Raw genomic sequence first — 13,815 nt, 5'->3', positions numbered from 1 at the left:
GGCTGCAGTACGTATTGGGAGATGAAGAAGCTTGCACAGGATAGAGTAGCATGGAGAGCTGCATCAAACCAGTCTCAGAACTGAAGACCACAACAACAACAACGAGTAGAGGCAAGGTAATGATCCCGTAAATGACGGCGCGGCCTGCAGTTTTGTAGCTGCAACGATTTGGTAACGCGCCACCTCTTTTTGTTTCCTAGACAGCGATTAGATTTGAACTGTGTAAGAGGCCACACAACTTCACTGACGAAAACTCTATTGAACACGCATTTGCGCAAACTGATTTACTCAAAGCAGGAATAAGTTAATCGTTCCTGATACGTAAAATAACGGCTCCTAGAAAAGTAGACTAGACTTAACACTGATACGAGAGATAATTTAATTCACTGGCAAAAGCTTCGAGATCTGCAAAGATTTTTTTGCTGCGTTGCACTGAGCAGATGTTTCGATAGCAACTAAGGCAACAGCTTTGCACTATCTCTATCGCTCCTAACCACCGTTTTGTTAAGTACAGTATTGAAATTATGTTTTCTAATTGCTATTTATGTATGTAACTTTGTTTAAATGATTACGTGAGAAAAAATGGCTCTGAGCACTATGCAACTTAACTTTTGAGGCCGTCAGTCGCCTAGAACTTAGAACTACTTAAACCTAACTAACCTAAGGACATCACACATATCCATGCCCGAGGCAGGATTCGAACCTGCGACCGTAGCGGTCGCTCGGCTCCAGATTGAAGCAGTCGCGCGGTTCCAGACTGTAGCGCCTAGTTCCGCAAGACCACTCCGGCCGGCATTACGTGAGAATGCGTACTATATTTACCTATTTTCAGTTTTATTACATAGAACTGGTCGCTGAAAATGAAGTAGTTTCCATAGCGTTCATTGGTATAAGAATTTGTAACCAGCGTTGTTAATTAGTATGGAAACGCTGTCTTTTTTTTAGAGGCGGTATGTAAGAGTTTTGTATTACATTTAGATTCAGAACCTCTTAACTGCATGAATAAATCTCATTCATCTCAATTACACTCCTGGAAACTGAAATAAGAACACCGTGAATTCATTTTCCCAGGAAGGGGAAACTTTATTGACACATTCCTGGGGTCAGATACATCACATGATCACACTGACAGAACCACAGGCACATAGACACAGGCAACAGAGCATGCACAATGTCGGCACTAGTACAGTGTATATCCACCTTTCGCAGCAATGCAGGCTACTATTCTCCCATGGAGACGATCGTAGAGATGCTGGATGTAGTCCTGTGGAACGGCTTGCCGTGCCATTTCCACCTGGCGCCGCAGTTGGACCAGCGTTCGTGCTGGACGTGCAGACCGCGTGAGACGACGCTTCATCCAGTCCCAAACATGCTTAATGGGGGACAGATACGGAGATCTTGCTGGCCAGGATAATTGACTTACACCTTCTGGAGCACGCTGGGTGGCACGGGATACATGCGGACGTGCATCGTCCTGTTGGAACAGCAAGTTCCCTTGCCGGTCTAGGAATGGTAGAACGATGGGTTCGATGACGGTTTGGATGTACCGTGTACTATTCAGTGTCCCCTCGACGATCACCAGAGGTTTACGGCCAGTGTAGGAGATCGCTCCCCACACCATGATGCCGGGTGTTGGCCCTGTGTGCCTCGGTCGTATGCAGTCCTGATTGTGGCGCTCACCTGCACGGCGCCAAACACGCATACGACCATCATTGGCACCAAGGCAGAAGCGACTCTCATCGCTGAAGACGACACGTCTCCATTCGTCCCTCCATTCACGCCTGTCGCGACACCACTGGAGGCGGGCTGCACGATGTTGGGGCGTGAGCGGAAGACGGCTTAACGGTGTGCGGGACCGTAGCCCAGCTTCATGGAGACGGTTGCGAATGGTCCTCGCCGATACCCCAGGAGCAACAGCGTCCCTAGTTTGCTGGGAAGTGGCGGTGCGGTCCCCTACGGCACTGCGCAGGATCCTACGGTCTTGGCGTGCATCCGAGCGTCGCTGCAGTCCGGTCCCAGGTCGACGGGCACGTGCACCTTCTGCCGACCATTGGCGACAACATCGATGTACTGTGGAGACCTCACGCCCCACGTGTTGAGCAATTCGGCGGTACGTCCACCCGGCCTCCCGCATGCCCACTATACGCCCTCGCTCAAAGTCCGTCAACTGCACATACGGTTCACGTCCACGCTGTCGCGGCATGCTACCAGTGTTAAAGACTGCGATGGAGCTCCGTATGCCACGGCAAACTGGCTGACACTGACGGCGGCGGTGCACAAATGCTGCGCAGCTAGCGCCATTCGACGGCCAACACCGCGGTTCCTGGTGTGTCCGCTGTGCCGTGCGTGTGATCATTGCTTGTACAGCCCTTTCGCAGTGTCCGGAGCAAGTTTGGTGGGTCTGACACACCGGTGTCAATGTGTTCTTTTTTCCATTTCCAGGAGTGTAGTATTAAATGACAAAAATGCTTTATTAAAAACGTATCTCAGTTTACACTTTGCCTCAGCACAGAACAGTATCCATTGAACAGCAATCCATCCTTCAATGGTAAAAATTCAGGGGGACCCATTGTCAGCTACGCTGAAGCGTCAAAGAAACTGATAAAAGCAAGAGTATTCAAATACAGTGATATATAAACAGGCAGAATACGGCGCTGCGGTCGGCAACGCCTATATATAAGACAACAAGAGTTGTTAGACAAGTTACTGCTACTACAATGGCAGGTTATCAAGATTTTGAGTTTGAACTTGCTGTTACAGTTAGCGGACGAGCGATGGGACACAGTATCTCCGGGGTAGCGATGAAGTGCGGATTTTCCCGAACGACCATTTCACGAATGTGCCGTGGGTATCAGGAGTCCGGTAAGACACCAAATCTCCGACATAGCAGCGGTTGGAAAAAGATACTGCTAGAACGGAACCAACAACGACTGAAGAGAATCGTTCAACGTGACAAAAGTACAACCCTAGTGCAAATTGCTGCAGACTTCAATGATGGGCCATCAACTAGTGTTAGCGTACGAACAATTCAACGAAACATCATCGATATGAGCTTTCGGTGCCACAGGGCCACTCGTGTACCCTTGATGACTGCACGACACAAAGCTTTACGCCTCTCCTGGGCCCGTCAACACCGACATTGGACTACTGATGACTGGAAACATGTTGCCTTGTCGGACGAGTCTCGTTTGAAATTGTATCGAGCGGAAGGACGCGTACGGGTATGGAGACAGCCTCATGAATCCATGGACCCTGCATGTCAGCATGGGGCTGTTCAAGCTGGTGCAGGCTCTGTAATAGTATGGGGTGTGCGCAAATGGAGTGATATGAGACCCCGGATATGTCTAGATACGATTCTGACCGGTGTACGTACGTAAGCATCCTGTCCGATCACTTGCATCCATTCATGTCCACTGTGCATTCCGACGGCCGTGGGCAATTCCAGCAGGACCATGCGACACCCCACACGTCCAGAATTGCTACAAAGTGGCTCCTGGAACATTCTCCTGAGTATACATTTCCGCTGGCCACCAAACTCCACAGACATGAACGTTATTGAGCATATCTGGCAGATCTCCACCCGCTCGTATTCTTAGGGATTTATGGACAGCCCTGCAGGATTCATGGTTTCAGTTCCCTCTAGCACTACTTCAGACATTAGTCGAGTCCATGACTCGTCGTGTTGCGGCACCTCTGCGTGCTCGCGGGGGCCCTACACGATATTATGCAGGTGTATCAGTTTCTTTGACTCGTCAGTGTATATTCGGTTGCCATTATTGTTATCATTATTGGCTATTAGCTATTATTAATATAGATAATATTATTGTTATGGCAGTAGCTACATCCAAGTTTTATTCTAAATCATTTTATATCTACCGGCCACTGTGGCCGAGCGGTTGTAGACACTTCAGACCGGAACCGCGCTGTTGCTGCGGTCGCAGGTTTGAATCCTGCCTCGGGCATGGATGTGTGTGATGTCATTTGGTTAGTTAGGTTTAAGTAGTTCGAAGTCTAGGGGACTGATGACCTCAGATGGTAAGTCCCATAGTGATTAGAGCCATTTGAACTTTTTTTATTTCTATTACTGTCATCTCTTGTACCATGTTAAAATTACTATCATTCTTAAAGCAACTGTGATCTGAAAGGTATTGTATATATTAAAACCAAAGTCCGACGTAAGAGAGGGCCTGAAGATCATAATCTGATCAGGTTAAATAAATTAACAATCTATAGCACATTCCAACTGAAAAAAAATCGTAAAATTCTGGGATAACACAAGGAAACTTTCTGGGATGACACAAAGGAAAATTTCATGAGCAAGAATGCATGACACGCATCATTTAACACAGAATATGATACACGTATTTCGCTGGATCGTAGCCATGTAGAGAAGTGAAACATAGGCGAAACAAGAAGGAATAAGGAGCTTTCGAAATGTGTTGCAACAGAAGAAAGCTGAATATCACTTAGGTAGATCGAAAAAGTAACGGAAAGTTACTGAATCGCCACAGGGAAAAAAACCAAATTTGTGACACAACTTGAGTAAAAGAAGGGATCGGTTGGTAGGACATACCCTGAGGCACCAAGGAATCGTGAGTTTGGTAAGGCAGCGTAGCGAGTAAAAAGCGTCAAGGGAGACAAGGCCTTGAATGCTCCGTGCCGCTGACGTTATTTGCACTGAGAACTTGAACTGCTAGAGCACCTCAGGACTAGTCGACGATCGGTTTCCGAGGAGGTAGGACGTGAATCCGTGTATAAAATCTGATCTCGTGTAAAAACTGAACAGATTGTTAAAAAAAATCGCCTCGGATGACTACTTATGTAACGTTGTGTTAATATATGGGAACCTACGATCGGATTTCCAGGTGTAAAAACGGGAGCTAGAGTGCAAAGTATTGTGGAATTAATTGCTAAAGTTGTCTTGGAAAACATTGATAAAGTTGTCTCGAAAAACATATTTGGGTAATCTCGCGTTGATTTTAGGACAGGATGAGACATTTTTGTGACTTTTGCGGTGCTCAGGAATTAATAATTAATGACCGGGAATTTTGTTATGAATGTTAACGATAGAATAGATAATTTTGCGGTTGTGAAATAAAACAAAATTAGTTGGCATCCTAACATTTTACCGTTCTTGTTATGCTTAGCATTTAAACCTAACCCAATTGTCACATTGTTGTGCACGGTTTATTGCACAAGCGTTAGAACTTGCGACCGACGGAGAAGAAACCAACTGGCGCAACATCTACGAGGCGCGAGGTAAGCAAATTGGCTACGATTCAGTTACGGACGCACTAGGCTTCCATCTGTATACCACTCGTAGCATCACTGTGCGCTCCCATATATTTTTCGAACGTTCATTCCCCTTTCTGCTGTGACAGGGTTGCATATTTCAGTATCCTCTGTGTGGGGCAAAAATGCGTTTAAACAGCCGTTAATTTTAATAGGAAGCATTAAACCGTCATTATAGTGGCACAAGCTCCATCAAATCAGCCTTTGCACCGAAGACAATAACAGTAGCAACATTATAGAGCAGGGGTAGTCAGCATTTTAAACCTACCCCCCACATTTTTTTCTATCAATGTTAGTAATAAAACATTCTAAACGGCCACCGGTTCCACAGTAATGGTAATTAATAAAGTAGGGAAATAAATTTACCTCACAAATTTTATCAGTTTTTGTTACATCAAGTTAAAGCATTACGTACAAATACTTTATATCAAAATTTTATGAAACCTTAGCGAAAATGTTTTTAAAACCCCTACCGCCCACCATGAAAGCTGCAACACCCATAAGTGGACCGTAGGGATCAGCTTGACTGCTACTGTTATAGAGGTTCCCTGTTTGGGAATCGTGTCCTGGATCGATGTAGCTAATTTCTATTAAATACTTGAGTAAAAAGAAAATTGCGTTAAACAGATAACCACACGTCTAGATCTTCGAAGCCTTACGCGCTCTTCCCAATACACCTGGTCTTTAATGCAAGTTGTCCGTAGAAATAAGAATTATCCTCAAATTGACAGCTACACAACTACAATACAAAACTCAAAAACTGATCTGAAGTGCTACATCCTAAATACACTAACTAAAAAAACTATCGCAGCACCAAGAAGGAGTGGTGGGACATAAATGAAAGCTGGTAGGAGTGTTTTTATATATGAAAGATGTCTTTTCAAATTTCGATCTAGTCGCATAAGAGTGGAGCTAATAGCAACTAATGTAAGGGGGGAGGGGAGGAGGCACTATCACCAATGGTAAAGTACCAGTTTGTTGAGGTAGGGACGGCAGGAACAAAAGATATTCAGAGAAATAATAGATTCACATTGCTAAAACAGGCAGCCAGAAAGCAAATTTTACTGTACACAATTCATGCAGACAGCCTATGATTGAAACTAGGGATATTCAAAAACTGACAGGAAAGATATTCAGAGACAGGCTGAAAATTACATCCACTTTGCTAAAACAGGCAGTCAGAAAGCAAATTTTAATATACATAATTCCTGCAGACAGCCTATGATTGAAACTAGAGATACTCAAAAACTGACAGGAAAATTAGGGTCATCCAGTTGTAATATAGCCAGTGCACAAAATCAGTCATCCTTATTCCATCAGAATATCCGAGGACCAAGCTTAGTGCGTTGCTTATGTGTGTTTAAGAATTAGAGTTGAGTAAACCTGTTGATATAATCTGTCTCTCTCAACATCATGTGACTACTTGTACAGATACGTTAAATGTTACAGGATTGAAGTTAGCTTCTTGTCTCTGTAGAGAAAGTAGGAGTTGCCACATTTGTCAGAAACTGTTTTGATTTCAATAATATTGATAGTACTAAATTTTGCTCAGAGCAGCACTTAGATGCTTGTGCAACAGAACTAGTATTTAGTAATAAGTACTTTATAATAGTAAGTATATACAGATCACCTTCAGGAAATTTTAACACAATCATAAAAAATCTGAAACCTCTGTTGTCCCATCTCACAGTAAAAAACAAGGAAATAGTGGTTGCTAGTGATTTTATAGTGGATTTATTGAAAATCTCCCCCCCCCCCCCCCTGAACCATGGACCTTGCCGTTGGTGGGGTGGCTTGCTTGCCTCAGCGATACAGATAGCCGTACCGTAGGTACAACCACAACGGAGGGGTATCTGTTGAGAGGTCAGACAAACGTGTGGTTCCTGAAGAGGGGCAGCAGCCTTTTCAGTAGTTGCAAGGGCAACAGTCTGGATGATTGACTGATCTGGCCTCGTAACAATAACCAAAACGGCCTTGCTGTGTTGGTACTGCGAACGGCTGAAAGCAAGGGGAAACTACGGCTGTAATTTTTCCCAAGGGCATGCAGCTTTACTGTATGATTAAATGATGATGGCGTCCTCTTGGGTAAAATATTCCGGAGGTAAAATAATCCCCCATTCGGATCTCCGGGCGGGGACTACTCAAGAGGATGTCGTTATCAGCAGAAATAAAACTGGCGTTCTACGGATCGGAGCATGGAACGTCAGATCCCTTAATCGGGCAGGTAGGTTAGAAAATTTAAAAAGGGAAATTGATAGGTTAAAGTTAGATATAGTGGGAATTAGTGAAGTTCGGTGGCAGGAGGAACAAGACTTTTGGTCAGGTGAATACAGGGTTATAAACACAAAATCAAATAGGGGTAATGCAGGAGAAGCTTTAATAATGAATAAGAAAATAGGAATGCGGGTAAGCTACTACAAACAGCATAGTGAACGCACTATTGTGGCCAAGATAGATACGAAGCCCACACCTACTACAGTAGTACAAGTTTATATGCCAACTATCTCTGCAGATGACGAAGAAATTGAAGAAATGTATGATGAAATAAAAGAAATTATTCAGGTAGTGAAGGGAGACGAAAATTTAATAGTCATGGGCGACTGGAATTCGAGTGTAGGAAAAGGGAGAGAAGGAAACGTAGTACGTGAATATGGATTGGGGCTAAGAAATGAAAGAGGAAGCCGCCTCGTAGAATTTTGCACAGAGCACAACTTAGTCATAGCTAACACTTGGTTTAAGAACCATGAAAGAAGGTTGTATACATGGAAGAATCCTAGAGATACTAGAAGGTATCAGATAGATTATATAATGGTAAGACAGAGATTTAGGAACCAAGTTTTAAATTGTAAGACATTTCCAAGGGCAGATGTGGACTCTGGCCACAATCTATTGGTTATGAACTGTAGATTAAAACAGAAGAAACTGTAAAAAGGTGGGAATTTAAGGAGATGGGACTGGGATAAACTGAAAGAACCAGAGGTTGTACAGAGTTTCAGGGAGAGCATAAAGGAACAATTGACAGGAATGGGGGAAAGAAATACAGTAGATGAAGAATGGGTAGCTCTGAGGGATGAAGTAGTGAAGGCAGCAGAGGATCAAGAAGGTAAAAAGACGAGGGCTAGTAGAAATCCTTGGGTAACAGAAGAAATATTGAATTTAATTGATGAAAGGAGAAAATATAAAAATGCAGTAAATGAAGCAGGCAAAAAGGAATACAAACGTCTCAAAAATGAGATCGACAGGAAATGCAAAATGGCTAAGCAGGGATGGCTAGAGGACAAATGTAGAGGCTTATCTCACTAGGGGTAAGATAGATACTGCCTACAGGAAAATTAAAGAGACCTTTGAAGAAAAGAGAACCACTTGCGTGAATATCAAGAGCTTTGATGGAAACCCAGTTCTAAGCAAAGAAGGGAAAGCAGAAAGGTGGAAGGAGTATATAGAGGGTCTATACAAGGGTGATGTACTTGAGGACAATATTATGGAAATGGAAGAGGATGTAGATGAAGATGAATTGGGAGATACGATATTGCGTGAAGAGTTTGACAGAGCACTGAAAGACCTAAGTCGAAACAAGGCGCCAGGAGTAGACAACATTCCATTAGAACTACTGACAGACTTGGGAGAGCCAGTCCTGACAAAACTCTACCATCTGGTGAGCAAGATGTATGAGACAGGCGAAATACCCTCAGACTTCAAGAAGAATATAATAATTCCGATCCCAAAGAAAGCAGGTGTTGACAGATGTGAAAATTACCGAACTATCAGTTTAATAAGTCACAGCTGCAAAATACTAACACGAATTCTTTACAGACGAATGGAAAAACTAGTAGAAGCCGACCTCGGGGAAGATCAGTTTGGATTCCGTAGAAATACTGGAACACGTGAGGCAATACTGACCTTACGACTTATCTTAGAGGAAAGATTAAGGAAAGGCAAACCTACGTTCCTAGCATTTGTAGACTTAGAGAAAGCTTTTGACAATGTTGACTGCAATACTCTCTTTCAAATTCTGAAGGTGGCAGGGGTAAAATACAGGGAGCGAAAGGCTATTTACAATTTGTACAGAAACCAGATGGCAGTTATAAGAGTCGAGGGACATGAAAGGGAAGCAGTTGTTGGGAAGGGAGTGAGACAGGGTTGTAGCCTCTCCCCCATGTTGTTCAATCTGTATATTGAGCAAGCGGTAAAGGAAACAAAAGAAAAATTCGGAGTAAGTATTAAAATCCATGGAGAAGAAATAAAAACTTTGAGGTTCGCCAATGACATTGTAATTCTGTCAGAGACAGAAAAGGACTTGGAAGAGCAGTTGAATGGAATGGACAGTGTCTTTAAAGGAAGATATAAAATGAACAGCAACAAAAGCAAAACGAGGATAATGGAATGTAGTCGAATTAAGTCGGGTGATGCTGAGGGAATTACATTCGGAAATCAGACACTTAAAGTAATAAAGGAGTTTTGCTTTTTGGGGAGCAAAATAACTGATGATGGTCGAAGTAGAGAGGATATAAAATGTAGACTTGCAATGGCAAGGAAAGCGTTTCTGAAGAAGAGAAATTTGTTAACATCGAGTATAGATTTAAGTGTCAGGAAGTCATTTCTGAAAGTATTTGTATGGAGTGTAGCCATGTATGGAAGTGAAACATGGACGATAAATAGTTTGGACAAGAAGAGAATAGAAGCTTTCGAAATGTGGTGCTACAGAAGAATGCTGAAGATTAGATGGGTAGATCACATAACTAATGAGGAAGTGTTGAACAGGGTTGGGGAGAAGAGAAGTTTGTGGCACAACTTGACCAGATGAAGGGATCGGTTGGTAGGACATGTTCTGAGGCATCAAGGGATCACCAATTTAGTATTGGAGGGCAGTGTGGTGGGTAAAAAATCGTAGAGGGAGACCAAGAGATGTATACACTAAGCAGATTCATAAGGATGTAGGTTGCAGTAGGTACTGGGAGATTATGAAGTTGCACAGGATAGAGTAGCATGGAGAGCTGCATCAAACCAGTCTCTGGACTGAAGACCACAACAACAACAATTGAAAATCTCTGTCAGTGAACAATTATTGCGATCAGTAACACTGTCATTCAATTTAGTTCCTACTGTTGTCTTCTCAAGTAGGATATGTAAATCCTCTGAGACTGCTATTGATAATATCTTTGTAGACAAATCTAGAGAAAAAAGTCATATCACAAAACCAATACTAATTGGCTATTTGATCATGACATGCAGCATCTTGTGTTAAAAGTTGAAACTTGTTAGGAAAAAAACTATTAAATATGAGTACAGGAGTATAATAAATCAGTCAAAAACTGAGAAATTCAGGAAATTGCTCAAAGACACAAACTGGATAGACGTTTACAATACTTCTGTCTCAAATTGAAAATACAAAGCATTCATTAATGATGTTACTTCCAATTTTGAAAATTGTTTTCCCGTAAAGATAAAGGTAACTCGAATCACACAGAAGTCAAACAATAAACCATGGATTACACAAGAAATGAAGATATCATGTGGGACAAAAAGAGACTGTATCTAATATCTAGGAACTGCGGTGCTGTTAGCGTTGTAATGCACTACAAAGAATACTGCAAAATATTGAAGCAATTAATCCAGAAATCGAATCAGTTTTGTTATGAGAAAAAAATAAAAACTGTATGGGATATACACGACAAAGACAGGTGGGACCAAAAAGGAAGAGGAACAGATTGCTCTAAAAATAAATGAGACATTGGTAAAAAGTGTTGCAAAACTCTTAAAAATACTTCATTTTTGTTACTGACATCTTGGGGTTATCAGGTTATGTGGACAGTGCAATGTAGTATCTGAATCCAGTTTTTTAAAAATAACTTCAGTAAACTGGAAATGACACTCACATCTCCTAAAGAAGTATCACCCATCGTAAAATCCTTGAAAGCTAAGTATTCTAGTAGGGTATGATAAAGTATCAACGAAGTTAATCAAAGAGTGCTCATGCAAGTTGAATTATGTCTTAAGTTATTTGTTTAAGCAATCTCTTATCAGCAGAACATTTTCAGAGTGGCTAAAATATGCTGAAGTTGAGCCTCTTTACAAGAAGGGGGATAAAGAAATACCATCAAACTATCGACCATTTTCACTTTTGCCAGCTTTTTCGAAAATATTTGGAAAGGCTGTGTTCAAGCATCTCCTTAAGCATCTGAAAGCAAATAATGTATTGTCCAAATCTCAATTTGGGGGTTCTTCAGGATTCTGATATAGAAAAAGACTTACAGTCAGAATGTATTTAATTCGCTAGATAATAAATTAGAGGCTACTGGCATTTTCTGTGAACTGTCAAAAGCCTTTGACTGTGTGAACCACAGAATTCTCTTATGTAAATTAGGACATTAGGGGGGCACCGGCAATGCTACGAAACGGTTTGAGTCAGATATAACTACGGGAAACAAAGGGTGTCGGTGCGAAATACTTGTGCAGTATGCAGTCAGTCTTCATCTGACTGGGTATTAATTACACATGTTGTTCGTTACGGTTCCATCTTCGGTCCATTGCTTTTTCTTGTGTACATTAATGACCTCTCGTCTGTTACGTTACCACATGCTAAGTTTGTTTTGTTTGCAGATGATACAAACATTGCAATAAGTTTCAAGTCAAGTACAGATTTAGAAATAGCTGCTAATTAAATTTTCACTGGCATTAATAAATGGTTAAAGCTAATTCACTGTCATTAAACTTTGAGAAGACCCGCTATATGCTGTTCAGAACCTGCAAGAGATTTGCTTCTAGAATGTCTATAATATATGAACGCATGCAAATCAAAGAGGTTGAAAGTGTTAAATTTCTGGGATTACAACTCGGTTATAAATTCATTTGGAAAGTGAATGCCGCAGAATTGCTGAAGCACCAAAGTGAGATTGTACTTGCAGTGAGAATGATGTCAGATGTAGGAGATATAAGTATAAAGAAACTTGCATAGTTTGCTTACTTTCATTCTATTAAATCATACAGGAGCACATTCTGGGGTTACTCATCTAACTGAGCAAAAGTTTTTAGCAAATAAAAGCATATAATAAGAATCATTTGTGGTGTAAATTCAAGAACATCATGTAGAAACCTGTTTAGGGAACTTTGTATTCTAACCTCTGCTTCTCGGCAAATTTATTCCTTAATGAAATTTGTTGCAGGTAATATATCGCTATTTCCAACCAATAGCTCAACACATAGTATCAATATTAGGAGTAAGAACAATCTGCAGAAAGTCGTAAAATCACTTACCTTGGTCGAAACAGGACTCAAATATTCAGGAACACATATTTTGAATAAACTGCCAGCAACCATTAAAAACTTAGTTTCAGATAAAGCACAGTTTAAACAAAGTTTGAAAAACATTTTTAATAGACAACTCCTTCTGCTCTATGGATGGATGTCTTAACAGGGGCTGTTAGCCCAGCTTAAGTAAAAATATCTGTCAGATTCAGTTTTGACAACACATGGCCACAACAGCCATGATTAGGTATTTTGTTTGTGATAAATTTATTAAAAGTTAATAACAATGTTTCATTCTGACTGTATTAATCCTGTAAATATTAGCTGTTCCTGTTTACGGTAATGTATTCACGTATTTTGTCAATCTCCTGACAAATTATCAGGGTAGTAAGCAGTATATTCAAATGTTTTATCTTTTTTATGTCATATTATCTGGCATGTTCCACACCCACGAGAATCATCTCATTTTTTGGGTCTACGGAACGAAAACTTAATCTAATCTAATCCAGGTGCGCCACTGTGAGGATGCAAATCAAGTTTGCGTTAAATAGACGGTCGTGGGCGTTAATCACCTTTGACACTGAACTTAGTTGATGCCTTTAAAGCGACAAAGACGCCATTATCAGCACCTCACTGAGTTTGAACGATGTCGTGTAATAGGGCTACGAGAAGCTGATGTTCTTTCTGCGATACTGTTGGAAGACTGGCAGGCATGCAGTCACTCTACTTGACTGCTGGCAGTGATGGTCACGGGAAAATACGGTCGCAAGAAGAGCTACGTACGGCTACGTGGCACTACCGAGAGAGAAGACCATTGTGTTTGGCGTATGGCTCTGGCGCGTCGTACTGCATCTGCAGTACCAATCTGAACAGCAGTTGGCACCACAGTGACACAACCAACTGTTACAAATCTGTTTCTTGAGTGACAGCTCCAAGCCAGACGCCCTGTAGCGTGCAATCCACTGAACCCAAACCACCGCCATTTGCGACTAGAGTGGTGTGAAGCGAGAGCTCACTGTAGGGCAGAAAGGAAATCCGTTGTGATTTCTGATTAAAGCTGGTTCTGTTTCAGTGCCAGCGCTGACCCTGTATTGTTTAGAAAGAGGGCAGTTGAGGCCCTGCAACCAACCTCTCTGGGGCGCGATAATCGGGCAGGTAGGTTAGAAAATTTAAAAAGGGAAATGGATAGGTTAAAGTTAGATATAGTGGGAATTAGTGAAGTTCGGTGGCAGGAGGAACAAGACTTCTGGTCAGGTGACTACAGGGTTATAAACACAA

The sequence above is a fragment of the Schistocerca gregaria genome, chromosome 4 (assembly GCF_023897955.1).
Source record: "Schistocerca gregaria isolate iqSchGreg1 chromosome 4, iqSchGreg1.2, whole genome shotgun sequence".
In the NCBI taxonomy this organism is placed as follows: domain Eukaryota; kingdom Metazoa; phylum Arthropoda; class Insecta; order Orthoptera; family Acrididae; genus Schistocerca; species Schistocerca gregaria.
The sequence above is the reverse complement of the archived record's forward strand: the minus strand, read 5'-3'. Positions refer to the sequence as shown.